Source organism: Colletes latitarsis, chromosome 2 (genome assembly GCF_051014445.1).
Source record: "Colletes latitarsis isolate SP2378_abdomen chromosome 2, iyColLati1, whole genome shotgun sequence".
NCBI classification, from domain to species: domain Eukaryota; kingdom Metazoa; phylum Arthropoda; class Insecta; order Hymenoptera; family Colletidae; genus Colletes; species Colletes latitarsis.
The window spans coordinates 28,179,399-28,197,097 of record NC_135135.1 but is presented as its reverse complement, the minus strand read 5'-3'; positions in this window follow the sequence as shown (position 1 = coordinate 28,197,097).

Genomic DNA, 17,699 nt, shown 5'->3' with positions numbered 1-17,699 from the left:
CTCGCCTTCTTTTCCACGCTCGGAGGTTCCCAGAGATAATTCAAGAGCACCGTTTGCGCGGGAAAAGATAGAATGGTGTATCGTAGGTAGGTATTTAATTTCGCGCGAAACAACGGAGAAACGGGGAGCTAAATTTTCGACGGAACAAACGTCTGCTGATCCTTTGAACGCGTTGGGACGGCTGGTTGCGCACAGTACCTACCGTGACAAAGCCGAACACGGTGTCCTTTCTTGTGTCGCGTTTCCGAGATCTCTTGCCGTTCGCGAAACAATTGCACACGCATGAAGGAACTTTTTTCACCGGAGCCCCCCATGATCTCTGGCCATTTAGCCAACGAGGCGGCTGGCTGTGTGTGACTCATCTTTCCCTTTCGTCGACGACTCCCTCTCTCCGACTATGCATTTCGATGCGTCCTCGTAACTCTTGTCCCATTCGGTTCGAGACGACCGTAAAATCGAGCATTTCTTCGGGCAAAGAGACGGACAATGGTGATTTATGTTGTCGGAGGATCCGCGACATCTCACTTCCGTCGATTCTCGGTTCTACTTTTCATCGAGAGCCTCCCATACATGTATACACATACGCGTGCTGGAAAGAAATCGAAAATTGGGAAAAGTGATAGTTCCGTAGGAATCGTTCGATTTTCGAATAAATAGATTACCAAATATTACTCGGAATTTCAGTTATTATTATAGAATATTTTGGTGGTGCCGTTAAACGTCGCGAGCATGTTAAAAGAATCGGCTGCGGCGCTCAAATTAAAGCATCGCTTTGAAAAAGAGGCGTAAAAAGAGGAAGACTTATTCGAGAAAATGATAATCGCGCGGAGCGAAAGTATATACGAGGCAGGACTCGGGCAACAAAAATAACGCTCCTCCGAGACCGAGCGGATATTAATATCCTTAGAATGGTGAAACGTCGAAAAAGAGGAAGGAATAATGGCGTTAGGCGTTCGCGAAGGTGTGGGTTAGGTCTGGCACGGACAGGCACTCGACGTAGGAACCGCGCAATGCCACGTACCTTTATCTCCGGCGGTGGGTGCGAAAACGTACTCGGCAAGTATCCGGTGCTAGATCCGGCATTGGGGTCGAAGAAGCCCGCAATGGTAAACCAGTGGAGCCTCGGTGAGTTTCGGCTCTGTTATCGGTCGTCACGGCAGGAGGGACGCTCGGACATTTAAAATGCAGATTAGCGCGGCTCGAGGAACGCAACGCAAACGCAAACGTAAACGTAAGAGCGTCGGGTGGCAAGTGTTTTATTGGAGCCAGCTTCCGTTTTACTTCCCTCGGGCCAGCAGCTGCCACGCCACGATGCCACCGCGAAGATAAAGTCACCTTCGAGCTTGAACCATCCACTAATTTATCGATCCCTGATTTATTCGACGGCTCTGCTTCCCCCCCGGCTTTAATTATCCGTCCCGCGAACACTTGGACGAATTTTAATGCAACACGGGAATCGAATTAAATATCGAAACAAGGTCGCATTTTTAATCCCTGATTTCGCCTAATCAGCCGAACGCGTTTAATTAGTTTGTCCTTTGATCGAGTGCTTGGAATTGGTAATTTAAACGGTGCTCGTGATTATCCTTCGAAAGTTAAAGAGAACGTCGATTCTTTTAAAATCATCGCCGAGCGATACGGCGGCAAGAAAGGAAGCAAGTTTAAGAAGGTAGCATCGAAACTTGTCAAAGTTTGCCCGACCAATCGACACGGACGGAGATCCTTTCGCGACTTATCGGAGCCGAAGATCAAAGCGTGGCAAGCAACTCGAGGCAAAGCGTCGTGATTCCGAGGTAAACCAAGAAGATCCAGACTAACTGGAGAAAACTGAGCGGGCGGGTAGAGGTATGCAAACGCAAGACCCAGAAGGTGGTGGCGTTAAACCGGCTCTAGGAACTTGTCGATTTACTCAGGGTGTAACGAGCTTAAAACACGAGCCGTTCCGGGTCGGTTGGGCCTGAGTCGACTCACCCTCACCCAACAACCGCCTAGGCATCGTTCGTCGTCGATCGTCCTCTCTGTTTCTCCGGCCGACGTTCCCGTCTGTCCGTCTCCGCGCATCTCCGTTTCTCTTTCGTGTCGGAAGCCACGAGCGTTTGGCAGTTACATGAAATACGAGGGTGAGACTCGCTCGATGCGCATTGTCCGTTCGCAATGTTTCAAGCAGAGCCAGTAACAATAGAGACACGGCCGGGGAGTGACCTCGGCTCGATTGTCCTTTAATTTACGGGAATTGCTAGCCCCGGTTCGTGTCTCTCCCAGAGCTGCAAGCACTCGCGAATACCCGGCTCTTTACGCACCCCGCGAGCCATCTCTTCACGCGTCAAGCCCGTTGAGTACGCCAACGCACGCCACGAGCTTAATTCGATCTCCATAATCGCTCGGGCTTTACATAATCGGGGAGTGTTAATACCGATTCCCGCTACAACCGATTCTCGCCGCGATTGAGCGACGCGGATTACACCTGCACGTCGCCCCATCGCCGCGCACACCTGCGCCGACGACGCGGTCCTCTCTCGTCCCGCCGTTACCCTCGATTGCCCTCCGCTTTTTCTCCGATTATCGACCGACCGTTCAATTTCATTCAATTTACAAGGAATGCCCGATATATCGATCGCGAGTCTCTCCTCTGTCTCTTGTCCACCGCGATTTTTTTTCTTCGATTCGCCGGGAGATGACTTTGCAATTCTCGACATTGGAATTTAGAAAACTCGTTCGAGAATTTATTCATCGTTAAAGCGAAACCGGGATCTTCCGGGAGAAGATCCTAGTTACTTAACACTAAACCTACCACGACCGGTTCAATGATTTATATTATTTTGTAAAAAAAGAGACAAAATTTATCTTGGAACGCCTGCAGTTCCGAAATCACTCACGTTTTATCCATTATTCAGACATCGTTGGAAGCGATAAACCTTCCTCTTTGAAATGGTCTTCGGTTTTTGGCGATCCGACTTTCCGTTTTCGAGATATCGTAATTTATCTAAAGGGGTATTTTTCTTAATTTGACCTCTTTGTCGCGCGTGAGTTAAGACAGTCGTGCGATGCGCAGCGTAGTATTTCCAAGAATTTACTACGCACTGTTTACTATTTTCGACTGGTGATGGTAGGAATGATTTGGTATTAAATCGTTGATTTTTTGCTTGTTAGTGTATGAAGGGATCGACCTCTATCCTCGTAACTGTCATCGTTGGCGCTGTCGAGGCGGCCAAGGAGCGATTAGAAGCGGGGGCGTGATCACGCGCGTAACTAGAACCAAAGGATACTTTGGTGCGTGGACTCCTGGCGGTGAACAATCGTTTCGCACCCTCGCCTCGGTGCGAAATGGAAAATGTATCTCGCCTGGCAAAGCTCAAATAAAGGGTGGGACACACGCACGAGGGTCATCCCAGTTATCCTCTGGTCCCTACCAACTATCGCTCTTTCTCTGTCCGTCCCCTCGCAATCCATTCCGTCGCGTGACATTGCTACGACAAATAGTCCTTCTCGAACCGTCAAAGGATTAAAGTTGTTTCAGCTTCGTCTTCTGCTTTAACTACTACTCTCGAAATGTTTGCACGTAACGCATCGATTATTTGTCTATTCGTTTTCCAGAAACAACGAGAAAACGAACAAAAGACGGGTCAACGATGAGTCACGCGTTGATAATTGAACGGTACGATGCATAAAGCTCGAGATTCATTGGTGAACGTTAAAAGCGATTTGATTTTAATCGATACTAATTCCCGGGGGAATTCAATTCCGCAATTTAATTAACATCGCGCGAGGCGGAGAAGGAGCAAGCGTCGAACGCGAGCAATCGGACTGGCAGTTTTCGCCAGCGTGCGCATTTTAGTTGTACCGCGAGACGGTTTTTCGTCAGTTGCCTTGGAGCGGACCAAGACAAATAAGAAACGACGGCGCACCGCAAGATTTTCCATCTACGGGTACCAGCGTCGCCTGGACTTGGACAAAGTAAACACCGTTCCGGTCTCGCGGTAAAAGACGAGCGAGGAAGCTCGTTAAAAACTTTTCGAAGCTAGATATTTCCGCAGCGAGCTACTCTAACGTTTCGTTCGAGAGCTGTTAACGTCCGGTCGCCTCGAAGTCTCGATTACGCGCTTACGACCGAATGTTTACCGAGGATGCCTCCTCGGGTACAATTATTTCTCACGTATAAATCGAGCATATATTTCTATATCGTAAAGAAAAGAGCTTTTTCAACGATGCGTAACGATAGCGCCGCTGCTTCTTTGTTTGCGAGAGAGAAATCAGTCTAGGAAAGAATTGCAAGTAGTATTGGGTCAGACGTCGTATGTAGTCAGCGTTCGTAAAGCCTGCGGCTAAGAAAAGTTACTCGGCTCTGTCCGCATTCCTCTTACTCGTGATACCACATTCCTCTTAATCAGAGTCTCGTCTTCCTTATTCCACGGAATATTTCCATATCGTGAAAGAGAACCGAGATGCGTCCCATACGATAACGTTTCGTTTGCTTCTTCGACTACGCGACACGACCTAAAATTTTCGAAATTTTAAACAATTCTACACTATTTCGGCGCGTATAATGTATTGCTTTGAACGATCGTATCGCTGTTTTTCAAAAAATAAACTAAAACTGAATTATAATTGGAAGGGGGGTAGCGAACGTTTTCAAACGGAAAACGTAACATCGGAGTAATACTCGTTACCGAAGCAACCGGTCGTGGCGAAAGATATACGAGTCGGCATAGGAATTTCATTTAATCCGAGGTTCCGCGCGGACGGTCGAGATTCAATTTATGATGTAATCAGGGTCTGCACGACTCTGCTCTTCCCATGAAGTCTCTTTCGCGTAGCGAACTCACCGATAACTCCAAACATGACGCAGCCCTTTTATACTCTTTCTCTCTGCCTAGTCCCTACGTCCTGCTGGTTTCGCACGCACCTAAACGACTGCAATGAGAAAGAAAGAAATTAAATTCCAGGCATTGTTCGCGGTTTCGATCATAGTTGGTTCTTTTTCTACGGGATGTTCCGAAAGAAACCAGGCTGGCTAAAGCAAATATGTCTTGCTCGATAAAACGAATGCAAGTACCGTGGAAAAATCGCAAGTTGCCGAGTGCCCAGAAACTTTGTCGGTACGCGAGCAACGGGATAAGCTCTAATCCTTGGATGAACTTTGTCTTTATATAGGATTCGATAAGAGTTTTTATCTCGAAAATGGTGGAAAACTAATGTTCCAAAGGCAAGTTCGAGACGGTTGTTTCTCGCGACGCGCGAGCAAACGTTCTCGCACAATTTCTCTGCTGTCCGGCGCACAAAGCGTCGTTCTGTATTTCACGCGCTTGTATCTCTGTCAAGAAAACTATTCTCCGGGACGTGGTCCCGCTCCGAGAACACCGACGATCAATCTCACGCATGACACTGAGCCTCGCGGAGTTAATTTACCACGGGGAAAGCTTACGTATCCGTGTCTAATTGGAGACCGCCTAAAAGCGCATCCCTCTCCACAGGCGCGCGCGCGCGTGCACGCACAGCCAGGCACACACCACCGCGTCACCTTTTCATGGTTTAAGCGGACTCGTTCGGAATTAATTAGTCCGTCGGGAGCGGGGGGTGAGATGAGAAGTAACGAGTGGTCGGTTTTTACGCGGACGCGCTGGGTAATTAGGGCCGAAAGCAGTCTGACCGACCTGCTTCGACGATCTATCGACGGTACGCGACCGGATCGAACGGCGTCAATTACCGACAGACCTACGGGCCAAATACGTTTCCGGCTGACGGCTTAACGAACGCTCCGAAATAAAATCCGAGGAGAGAATTTAGGGGATAGCAGGCCGGAAAACGCAGACACGATCAGAGTCACTGATCGATACCGAAACACATACACCCCCCTTATGTTACTTCTATTCGACTTTTAGTTTTAAGCATTTTACGCAAATAAAAAATCCCACTGTGTGCCCTAGTTTTCGATCGGTTGAAAATCCGTAACCGTTCGCGTTCTGTAATTAATGGATATTTAAACGATCCAGTTACGTATTTTATCTGGAAATTTCAACCGCTCGCAGATGCAATCGTCTCGCCATGGAAATAAAAGTCACGCGTCATCTTGCTAGCATTGCCTTTGGCGTATCGGTTAGCACGAAAATTCTAATTTCCATGGTTTTATTTCGATACGCTGCCGCGATACACACCCGGTCCCGAGTAGTTTCGATCCGGTTTCGTTACCGATACGAATCTCTGTCCGTACGAACGAGCTTTGCGCTGCAGTGATTCGGTACTATGGACGGATAGAAGCAATAAATGAAGTCCGTCGGTCGTAGATGAGAATCTGTCTTTATTCGTTCCAATCGAACGAGATATCGCATCATCCATATTTTTCTTAACGCTTCTTCGAAAAATTTCCATTGTTTTACCGATGCAGGTTTAAGCAGAATAGCATTTAATTATTTGTTCGCGATCAATAATTCGAAAATAAGAGCAATTCGAAATTTTAATTCAAAACCGCTCGTCCATTTTTATAGCTTTTCCCCATTTTCAGATTTTCCTAGCTCGTGCGTTAAACAATCGTTGGAATTAATTCTGCGCGCGACACGCCGCGAAACGGATCAGTCTATTTGCGTATCGGTTGCATAACACGAACCGTCCACAGGATTCAATTAATAGCCATCCGTGTAATAGACTTCCATTGCCTCGACGATTCAACTAATCGCGAGAACGATCCGCTCGATAACTTTTCTAGCTGAAAAATTGCGAGTACATAATAAGAAAGCAATGGATAAATACGAGAAATTTTATATGCAACGAAATGAAAAGTGATTTTTTTAATAAAATATAGTTTCGTGTCGAAGATGGATGAGTTTTATAAACGTTGGAAAGATATCACCGTTACACGGTCGACGATTCAATAATGGAGATTAAAGCGTCGATCTCGTACGTGTCATTGACCGAGCACAGGATTCGCAGCGTCTCCCGAAGACGGTGATTAACGAGCGAGAATTAGGCAAAGACCCTGATGAATAATTATGCGCTCTGAACCCTCGGCAGCCAAGAAAGACCGTCGTGTCCGCCGTGCGGCCACGGGAAAAACCAAGTAACAAAAAAGCGGCAGGGATCGGAACGATAGACGGGTCGAAATCGAGATTAATCGACGTTGATTGAAAGAAGCTGCAGAGCACCCGTTGTTTCTCCAACGAAAAGAAAAGTGACGAAGGAGCAGTTAGCGGACTGCCGACGACCGGATCTTGCGAATTAACGTGTGCGATCCTGTTCAACGAAGGAACTTACAACACGGAGACTGCCTCGGAGGACTCTGCGCGATCATTAATCAGTATGCCAAGAAAAAGAAACAGAGGAACGGCCATCTTTTCGGCGCCTGATGAATCGAGACATCTCGGTCACTCACGGAGATGATTTTTATTCCGTAAAGTGCGTTCTCTTGCTGCGTGGGATTTCTTTCGGTTTCTTATCGTCTCTCGGATAGTTCTTTTTTTCTAAGAAGGGCCACGTATTAAAAGTAAAAATACGAGTAAATATTTCCGCGAAATATTTATAGCCGTGCGTGAAGCATAATAGCAGAAACAAAGAGAAAGTCAACTCGGTGCACGACTATCTGAACGGTCATAGAGACATAATTCGAGGCTATCAACGCGGCGGAATTTATGCGCGTGGTATGTCGGACTTCACGAGATAATTCCGAAACGTTGCTGTCGCGTACGACCGGATAATCCGCCGTGGTACGTTTCTTTTTTCGAGCCACGTACGACCAGACAGAGTGTGTATATTATCGCGCGTGCAGGATGCAGGTCGCGCGAAAACAATTTCGCTCCGCATGAAAAATACCGCGAGGCACGCGCGCTCGCTCGCTCGCTTCTCTGGCCAAGGTGAAATTGTAGCTGGTACGAGAGATGATCGATCGGCCCAGCGGGAAAGAGAAAGAAAGAGATAGGGAGCTGTTAGGTTGGTAAACATATCTTTCGGGAAGACACCTGTACGAGGAAAAATATACGAGCTCGGTTTCGCCAAGTGACGTGGAATCGCAGCTAATTTTTACCTCGGGGTTCGCTTCCTATTCTTTGCTAATTCCACACCCACGTACACTACTTAACTTGGTTCGAGTGTTTTCGATTTTTCGAATTTTAACGAGGACGCGATTCGTCTGGACGCACATACATAGCTGTAAGTGCGACCGGGAATGGACACGAATTTATCTCGTTCCAGGGAACAAGCTAACCCTACGGCTGCGAGAATAAATTATCGTAATCCCTCGTGGGCTTACGTCTCGCTACCTGTTACCGCGGATTTACATTCGAATTTTTGCAATTTACATTTATATATTGTCGGCTGCCGAAAAATGTTCCTGCGATTATTTCCACGATTCGTCTCTGCTATTATAATCCCGGTCGTGCTCGTTAGCTTCCATCAAAAACCTGTTCGCGACAATTTAAATCCCGCTGTTGGGATCAAAAATATAAAGTACACCGCGTCGAACGCACTCGAACGTCACCAGCGCGATTCCAGCAATTAGTAACGCAGCGGAAACCACTATTTTATCGGTGAATAGGGGAGTATTTATTTAAAGCAATCGAATCCCCACGGTGGATTAAATAAAATTCAATCGAACGAGAAGCAATTACAGAGCGAACGAAAAACCTGACGCAGAACAAGTCGACGAGCAATATTCGATCAAAGATTTTACGAAGACGCGTTCCACCGGAGCTCGCATGCTGTGAATTTATGGTCCTAGGGACTCCTCTATACATACGATGGACACGTCGAAAACCGGTGCGAGACGAACACGCTATTTCTTTGCAAGTTCCTGCTTCCACCTACGCATTTCCTCTCCCCTTTGCCATCCGGTATGCTTAAAGGGGAACCGAGAAAACGAATCCATCGAAATTACATCGTCCCAGTGTGTTCGAGCGAAATCCTATCTACGCGTTCCTTCCTTCAAATTTCTCGCGGTCTTTTCGGCTTCCTCTCGATTATGACTCCTATCGAATCATGGTAACGCGCGAGATCTCGGTAAAACACGAATTCACGATGCGATTCGATCGTTTGCGAAGTTATTCGCCGTCGGAGCTTATTTTTCACTTATTCTTTAGATTTTACAATTTATTTATTACCTCTGAAACTGATTCGACTCGGTTAGAGTTCTCCGTTAAATTTATCGAGGCGCAAGTTTTACAAAACTCGAGCATTCTAGACCGATAGTTTAAATTATTTGTTGCACGGTCGATTTTCGAAGCCGTCAACTAATCCCTCTCTGTCTGATTCCCCATGCTCCGTAGGATTCGTCGGAACCAGAATCAAGGAGTCGCTTTCACGGACTGTCTGAATCCCCAGAGAAATCATTCCGAACACCTGCGCTTAGAGTGCCAATAACTGTAGAGTTTACTACATCATCTATACTCGCGGAGCCCTCGACGCATCCCTGGTAAGAGAAAGCGTCCTGTATTATTTACCGATGTCTACCGGCATTCTATCCTTTATTAAAGAATACGCACGCTTTGATGCAACGTGTCTGAAGCTCGATCGAACCGACTTCGGTGCTCCATTATTTATTAATTCCTCCGTCGGAGGGGACCGTGTCTTTTCGTATCGATTCCAACGATTTAGATAAAACGGTCTTCTCTCATCCTCGATACCTATCTATATCTTCACTGTTAGTTTTCTATTCTATCTTTGCTTTTTTCACCTAACGGTATCACCGAATCTATATTTTCTCTCATTGTTATTCAACGTGGAAATTGGACGTTTCTCTTCGAAGCAGTGTTTGGGAACGATTCCGTCTGGAACCTCGTCTCTAACTTTTCGTTTCTTTTCATAATTCAACGAAACGGTGGAGGTTCAATTTAATCTGGACGAAAACTTTTTGCAACCGAGTCCGTCGAGAACGCAAACAATTTAAGTTGTTCGAAGGAACGTGTTAATAACGAGTTTCGACGGTGCTTTTCAACGAATTGCGTTCGACGACCATCGTCGCCATTTTGGTCTTTGATCCAATCCATAAATTCGCGAATTCACCCTCTTTCTTCGAGGAGACATTCGAGACCCGGAAATCAAAGTGCGTTGTGTTTGAAACGATACCTCTGTTGCATCGTGACATTATCGTTCAAACTTTCAGATGGTGGAAAAGAAGGTTAAAAAATGTATGTTTACTTTTAAATTGGATCCTGTTTGAAACTACGTCGTACGAATACGTGTACATAGGTAAAAACGTAATTCCCAACTGTTAAAGGATTAAGGTCAGCGAACTTTAAATTTGACTCGAACGACTTGCCAGGAAGGTTATTAGCGAGTCGTCAAGTTCCCTCATATTTCACGCGGCTGACAAAGAATTCTCGCATCGAGGCTAACGTTGCTTTGAGACGACAATTAAAATATCTCCGAGACATAACCGTGTCTGCAGCATGAGCTGGCAGTCCCTGAAACGAGTGAACAGAAGGAACCGCGGCGGGTCGCTTCAAATAAAACAAGGTGAATTCTGGCCAGAGTCTTCAAAGAATGTTTAGGGTGGGGAAAGCGACAACTACGAAAAAAGACACGACAATTAAGCGAGACGAAGCTAAGGGGGCGCCAACTGTTTTAACCCCGTTTAATTGTTCCTTGAAGCATCCGAAATATTTCCTAGCCTATGTACCAAACGCGAACGAAGGTAAAACGTGCTCGCGAAGAATGTCTATCCAACTCTGTTTCGAACTAAACTATTCGGCTAAAATAATTCTAGATTTCCATTAACACCCAAACACTATAATAATTATTAATTAGACTATATTAAAAGGTTGTAGTAGCAAAAAATTCTTGTCGACACGGGGAACTTTCTGGTTCGTGTTTAAACGAAGAATCTCGTAAACGGGGCAAGCGTGTTTCGTTGCATCGATCGAAAATCCAGCGTTGTAACTGTCGAGTTGTCGGAAATAAGTGGATCGACATCCCAGGTGCATGAAGGTTATCGGTTATTCGTACTCGATTCACCTAAAACGAAGATAAATGCGTTTCGATCGTTTTCGCATACGTCCCACAGCCCATCTCTCTTTTCGCAACAACCAACTCCGATTTTTTGTTCCCGGTGCTGTTTCGCGCTTGTCGGTATCTACCCGTAATATCTATCGTACAAACGTTCTGCTGGGTTTATACCTTCGAAAATGTATAGACGGTTGTTTCCGCTTAATTTAGCGTTACGCTGTACAACTCGCGTACAGTTTTTCCATGTATACGCGCATACGATGTCTTTCGCCACTATTGGAAAAAGTTCATATATCTTGTAGATCGTTTACGACGTCGTGTCGTTGTATCTTTCCTCCGGCACGTGGTTTTACAAGTTGCGTATCGGTTGTTCTTGAACGATAAAGAAAGATACGAGCGGAAGGAGGAGGACATCGAACGCGAGAGGCGAATATTCAAGGAATATTCAATAGGACGTCGGAACTCATCGGACGAGTCCTTCTGTCGTGCCTCTCGTCCCGCAATTTGTGTGTTTTATCGGTGGTGTTTTCCGCTGGGGGAAAAAGCCGGCGGGACATTATATTTCTAGAGACTCTTGTTTGCGTCTCTGTCGCACGGAACGCCGTATAATTTATGCACCCCGCGGGCGCGTTCATAAAGCCCAAATATTTTAAAACAAGAGCAAAAGAGCAGAAAGCACGATGGCTGTAGCTGCGTGCGGAATACCCGTTTCGCAGCTAGGCCGTATTACCGGCGAAATCAAGAGCCTCTTTCAGACGACAAAGGACTAAGGATGTCTTCTTTCGCGTTTTGTTTCCATCGCCAGACAGATTTCGTTGCCGCGAACAAGCCGATGAACCGTACGCGATTTTACCTTCTCGATCCTGATGAAATTTTTATTAGAAAGACAGATTATCAGGCTTGCTTCCATTTCGCTTCACGAAACCTGCACGTTTCTCCTACCAGGATCGAAGAACATGATTCCGGGTGACAGTACACTTTATAGATGCAATTATGTACAATATCACTACTCCGTCTAATATATTTTCTAGATTCGTTAGCACCTTCGTAAACTCGAAACTCCTCGAACAATGTTATTCGTCTTCTCTTTCTCCATCGATAAAAAAGAGAAAAAAAAACAATTACTCGAGCGATGACAGGTTATATTAATCGACCAAGTTTCAGGCTAGTTAAAAAGTCAACCAGCTATTAATCCAGGTCTTGTCCCCATTCAGCCATTTTGACCGCGGTAACAGTTTCCAACTATGACGCTGGTTCCATCCGCGTGGTAAACTTTTTTCAGTACGAAAGACAAAAGCAACGAGAAAGAGAGGGTGGATGAAAAAGCGTGTGCCCTAAATCAGGCTAGTTGGCGCGTACTCGCGACCGACCAGTCAGTTTCCAGAAAATCCGCCATTGTTTTCACTTTAGCTGGCCGTTTTAAGCGTGGTCCGCGTAATAAATATTCGCACTCTCCCCTAGGATTACGCCCAGCAGGAATAATATTCCTCTTTATGCGTGTCCTTTGTTACGGCTTTTCGCGGATGTCGACGATAGTTGATGTCGTTGTCGAGGTAACCAAGTGCCTTTAGAAATCGTCTTCTTTGTTTCTCGGTTAAATTCTCGAAAATCGAATTTTCAAGTAGAATTTTTAAGAAAAGAAATCGTTAGCGTCACGGGCGCACGAGGGATTCCTGCCCTAACGATTCTTTTAGCGTCAGCGTGTAATTTACGTTCAAAGTAGACTTTGTCAGGCCTGCACTACTGGCTAGTCGAAGAAATTGTAGCGAAAAAAATAATAGGACGTCAGGGGTGTCTACGTGAAAGGGTCGTTGGCGTGCTGCAGCGCGTTAAAGGGTGTCGTTACTCATAATTAGCGGCGAATCGCCGAGGCTTTTACACGGATGAAGGCCTTTCCGAAACGACGGATTCGTGACGGCAGGCTGTTACGATAGACGGCCGAGCAGCCATGATATTATGCCGTGTTTCTGACCTGCGACCACCGTGCTAACGCTGCACCTTAAACTATGGAGAGAGAAAAAAGGTCTAGTTGCGCCAGCAAGTACGCCAAGAGAGCGAAATTTCTTCCTGAAACTTTGAGTCTTTCGAGTCTCCTCCTTAACCTCGTAGCAATTCTCTTTCGATCTGAAACGATCGATAAGTGTATTTTATAAGGACTCGAGTCGCCAACGATCATTCTATCGAAATATCCATTGACGCGTCTCTAATCGTCGACGACGAGAATCTCTTCTTCCATAACTCAGGTTTAAGCTTCTGACGAAAATCCACACAGTTTCCGGGTAAAGCACGATGTTTAATCCGCGTAATCTACGAGTCGACCGTTCCAGAAGCTACATGGCTAACATTGGAATTAATTCGAGCGCCAAATTTAATTATCGTTCCGTGTTGGCAGGTGTTGGAGAACTAGTTGTCAGAGACAATTTACCGCATATTGGGTGTTCCGTGCGGTTTCCGAGAGTCGGACTGTTTGTCGCCCACGCCTATAGCCGGATTCTAAATGCAAAGGTGGTTGTCTCTGTAACACAGACGTTCCCATGGTACCGACCCAAGGATCTAGCTTAATCTCATCGCCGATCACGATCGAGCTTAAATGCGAGTTCGCGAACCTTTAGCATCGTCGATCGTAAACCTTGAAATTGTCGAGCATTTTAGTGATTTATCGATCGGGAAAAAGTAATACAATTCTATGGTTGCGCACTCTAACAGGATCTATCCATCCATTATGGACGACACGACCGGTAAATGTGTGTTCGAAGAGTCTGTAAACGATACGATTCTCTGTCGTCGAGACGTTATCAAAGACTGTTTTAAGGAGCTTGTTTGGAAATTGTCCCATCGTTCGATGCGGTGATCCGTCTACCGAAATTTCATCAAAGAAGCTGATCGTCTTCTCAGCGTTTCCAACGAGTCGACGAAAATCTTGGAGCCATTCAACGACCAAGCAAGGGGGAAAAAGTTTTCGAAAAGAACGTTCCCAAGTCTGTTGAAAGGGCGAATGGTTTCGGTGGAGGGTTCGAATGAGAGTTGAGCGCGAACAACCTGCCAGTTGGAAGAAAAAACGTTGCACGGTCGGTCGTAGGTCTGATCCATTGGCAGGCTATAGATAGTGGAACGGCAATAACCACGAGGGTTTTTTCGCGAGTCGATTTTCCTCGTTTTCCCTGCGACCGTCCGAATCTATTCATACTCGCGGCCAGTCAGCAAGTTTGAAATTACATCGGCTAACGAACTCGCCTTGCCACCCTTGTCTATTCGCCTCACCCTATTCTTTCAACACCGATGCCCGCAACGACGAGGATCGAATAAAATTTCAAACTTTATTCGAATCGACGTCTCGTCGTTTGGCTTCCCTCTCATCGTCGCGAGCCTTTTTCTCCACTCGAACGACCAACAACAAATATACAACTTCTCGTAGACTCGATGCTAACCCGCGCAGTTAATATGTTTAGCGAAGACGACGAGACACTCAACGCCCCGTTCATAAATCAGCAGTACCGATGGAAGGAGGATGGTACCGCCTTCGTGTACATGCTGCGACCTAGTATACGTATACAAGCGTACGTGTTTCATCAAACAGTCGTATCGAGCGTATTAGCATCGACGTAATTTAGAAATGTTTTCGAGACAGATAGCCCGGCGCTGTTTGGCTTTCCGAGAATATACGACTGGTTCGAGGACCGAATACGTGACTCTGACGAAAGCCATCCTACGATTACGAGCGACGATGACTCGAGATATCGCGTAGATATCGAGTGTCATTGATAGTTTCGAGTATGGTTGAATGAATTGTTGAAAGGGGCAAGCAGCCCGACGTTGACAGGCACTAGACCGGACTAAAAAGAAGAAGAAAACAGTACGGTTCCTCTTTATTTTTACAAGTTAGATCTACTAGAAAGTTCCACGACATCCGGAGATCCACTGGCACGTGTCGAAACGTAACGACCAGTTTCCAGATTAATTTATCGATAAAATAAACGCAGACGCGTTTAGCGATCGCGCGACTCCTTAGATCCCCTGGTTAAAACAAAGTTGAACAATGACGCTTCTCGTAATCGCACGCACCGTAACTTTCGAGACTCTTCTGGTTGCCAAGGGCAAGAACCACCCCTTTGGTTTGCTCACGAGCGTGCATATAACACACACGCAACGTAACGCGCGTATACAAAAGAGCCGTAGTTGGTTCGTTCCGTTGAGGAATCGGTCGCGAGATCGGCGAGTGCCCTCGAAACAATTTATGCTGCTGGGCGCGTCCGACGTGCCTTATCTCTGCGCAACCTTCCCTCTGATAAGACGGCGAACGGTCTGGTCTCCACCGGATGCCTAGCGAGCAAAACCGGGAAGGACGCGAGGGTGAGCAAGGGCGTAAACCAGAGAATCGAAGGACCCGAAGCGGGCGCGTGTAGGTGCGACTCTTTATCCTGTCGTCGACAGACACGTTGGTTACGATTCTCACGTCGAAGGGAAGCGTAAGCGCGTCGACGCGACGCTCCGATTCAGGGGTAGATGAAAGGGAAAGAAAGTTTCTTTCCGCCGTTTTGGTACCGAATACTCCACGCTCTGGATGAAAAGCTCTTTCAGAAAACGCAACAAGATGACCGTACGTTTTTGACGTCTGCCAGGTTTTCTCCAGTTATTCCAAGTCTCGTTAGCCAAGTCCCGGGATCGAAGCGAGCGAAACGGGTTTATTGGACTTTTCACGATCCTTTCCGTCGAACGTTAATTGGATCGTTACGTTCGGAAGGAATCGATCGAGTCACCGATAAATAATTTATCCGTAAAAATGAATCAGGAACGAGGTACCGCCGCGCCGCGCCGCGCAGCGGCGCAATAACAAGGAGGCTTTTGTACTAGGAGAATATTGTTCCAGCGACAACTTGTCCGCGAATACCGCTGCGGACAAGACATTAAAAGGCCTAATTAAGATGACAAACTACACGGGGTAGAAATTAGCCGGGTGCTCGGTCCATGGCACGTCGGGTAGGAAAGGCGAGCGACGGCGTTCGCGCAAAAGGAAGCCAAGCCAACCGCGTAGTTAGAGTCGCCTAGTATAACGAAGAAGAAGAGGCAACATCGGACCGTCAGCTCCGGAAGAGCTAGGGCTCTCGTTGAAGGCTGCCCTCGTGTACGTTCCTGTACACATTTGAGCGCGGTTAGTTGCTGCACGGATTAACGGTTACGGCTCCGTGCAGACCGAGAAAGAGACAGAGAGAGACAGAGAGAGACAGAGAGCGAGAGAGAGAGAGAGAGAGACGGAGCAGCAGCCAGTTTAAATGCATTTGTATTTGCATTTACATCGGGCCGGCGAGCGACCAACACGGCCGAGCGACCAAATTGCCACCGCGCGACCAGCCTGCACCGGCGCGCGCTGGATTCCTCGGAAATAACGTCGTAAATAAACCGCGTCCGCCGCGCGCCACCCCTTTACTCCAGTCTTTTTTCTACCTTCCTATTTTACTTTACTTCGGTCCTTTCCGGTCCGCGTAATCTGCGGAACCCTCGCAGGGACACGCCTACGAACCGCGAGTTCGTCCGAGGTGATTGATCGCCCGGATTGCGTCCGGCAATTCTCCGCGATAACGTGCTACCGCGATTCGAGTTTCGAGTTTCGAGTTTACGCTCTGCTGCTATTTATAGGTGCGAATTCGCCGGAGAATTCAAACTCTTTGTTCGTATCACCGATCGGATATGGCTTTGACGAGACGTTGCGCGTCCAAGTAAACGATATCGACGCGAGAGACAAACTGGAAGTCGTTCAAGAGTTCTTTGATCAATACGTAAAATAGAGTTATTAAATCGCTTCCTCCCTCGGTTTACTACAATTTTACCTTCTTTTAACTTTGTCGTTGAGAAATAAACTATTATAGATACCGTTACTTGCACATAAAGTGTATTGATTACGAAGCAAGATAAACACGCGTCGTGGACTTAACGTTGAATCGGCGTTCTTTCTTTTCTTTTATCTTCGACGAACCCGCGTCTCCAAAGAAGCACGATTTATCGGTTCTTATTCAGGGGATTAAGCCGTCGGTGGCGATATCGCGAGAGTCTCCTCGTAGTAGATCTCCAGCCGCGAAACATGGAAATCTGTGCCAGACGAAAGAATACCATAGACCGGCACTGAATGCCTCCTCGTATGATAATACGACGTTTCTTGGAGAGAATGTGTGCAGTCGGTAGCTACGAACGCGGCAACGCTTGAATGCCGAATTAAATATGGTAAAAAGTACGCTGAATGGCTCGCGAGCGGTACAAGTTTGGCCGACGGCGCGTGAAAATGAATCGTCGAGGTCGCTCGATTCGAAACCAAGCGCGGTGTTCGATAAATTTTCGACCCGATGCGTCGTAAGTGTTTCTCGGTAAGAAACACAGAACGTTAATCGTGCTTGGTCCTGTATAATTTCTCGTTTGTATTCGGGGGATTAAGCTGTTGTTCGCGGTATCGCCGAGTCTTGCCACTCTTGCTTACCGTCGCGAGCCCATGCAAATCTGACTGGGAGGAAAAAGGCGACACCGCGAGGCTACCACGGCGCGCAGTCACTGCCAGAAAAGATAATGCGATCGGGACATCCTCGGAACGTCGCGTCGCATCGGTGCTTCATCGAACGCGGAACGCGTGGCTGAGACGAGTGCGTTTAATACGCGACCGTTTAGGATGCTTGCACGAGTTGCACAAACTTTGGAACTTTGGAACGAATAGCTGTCGATTAACACGAATCTATATTTATTTCGCGGGGAGATTTGGTTGTAAGGAAAGGCTAGTTAGATCCAGAGAT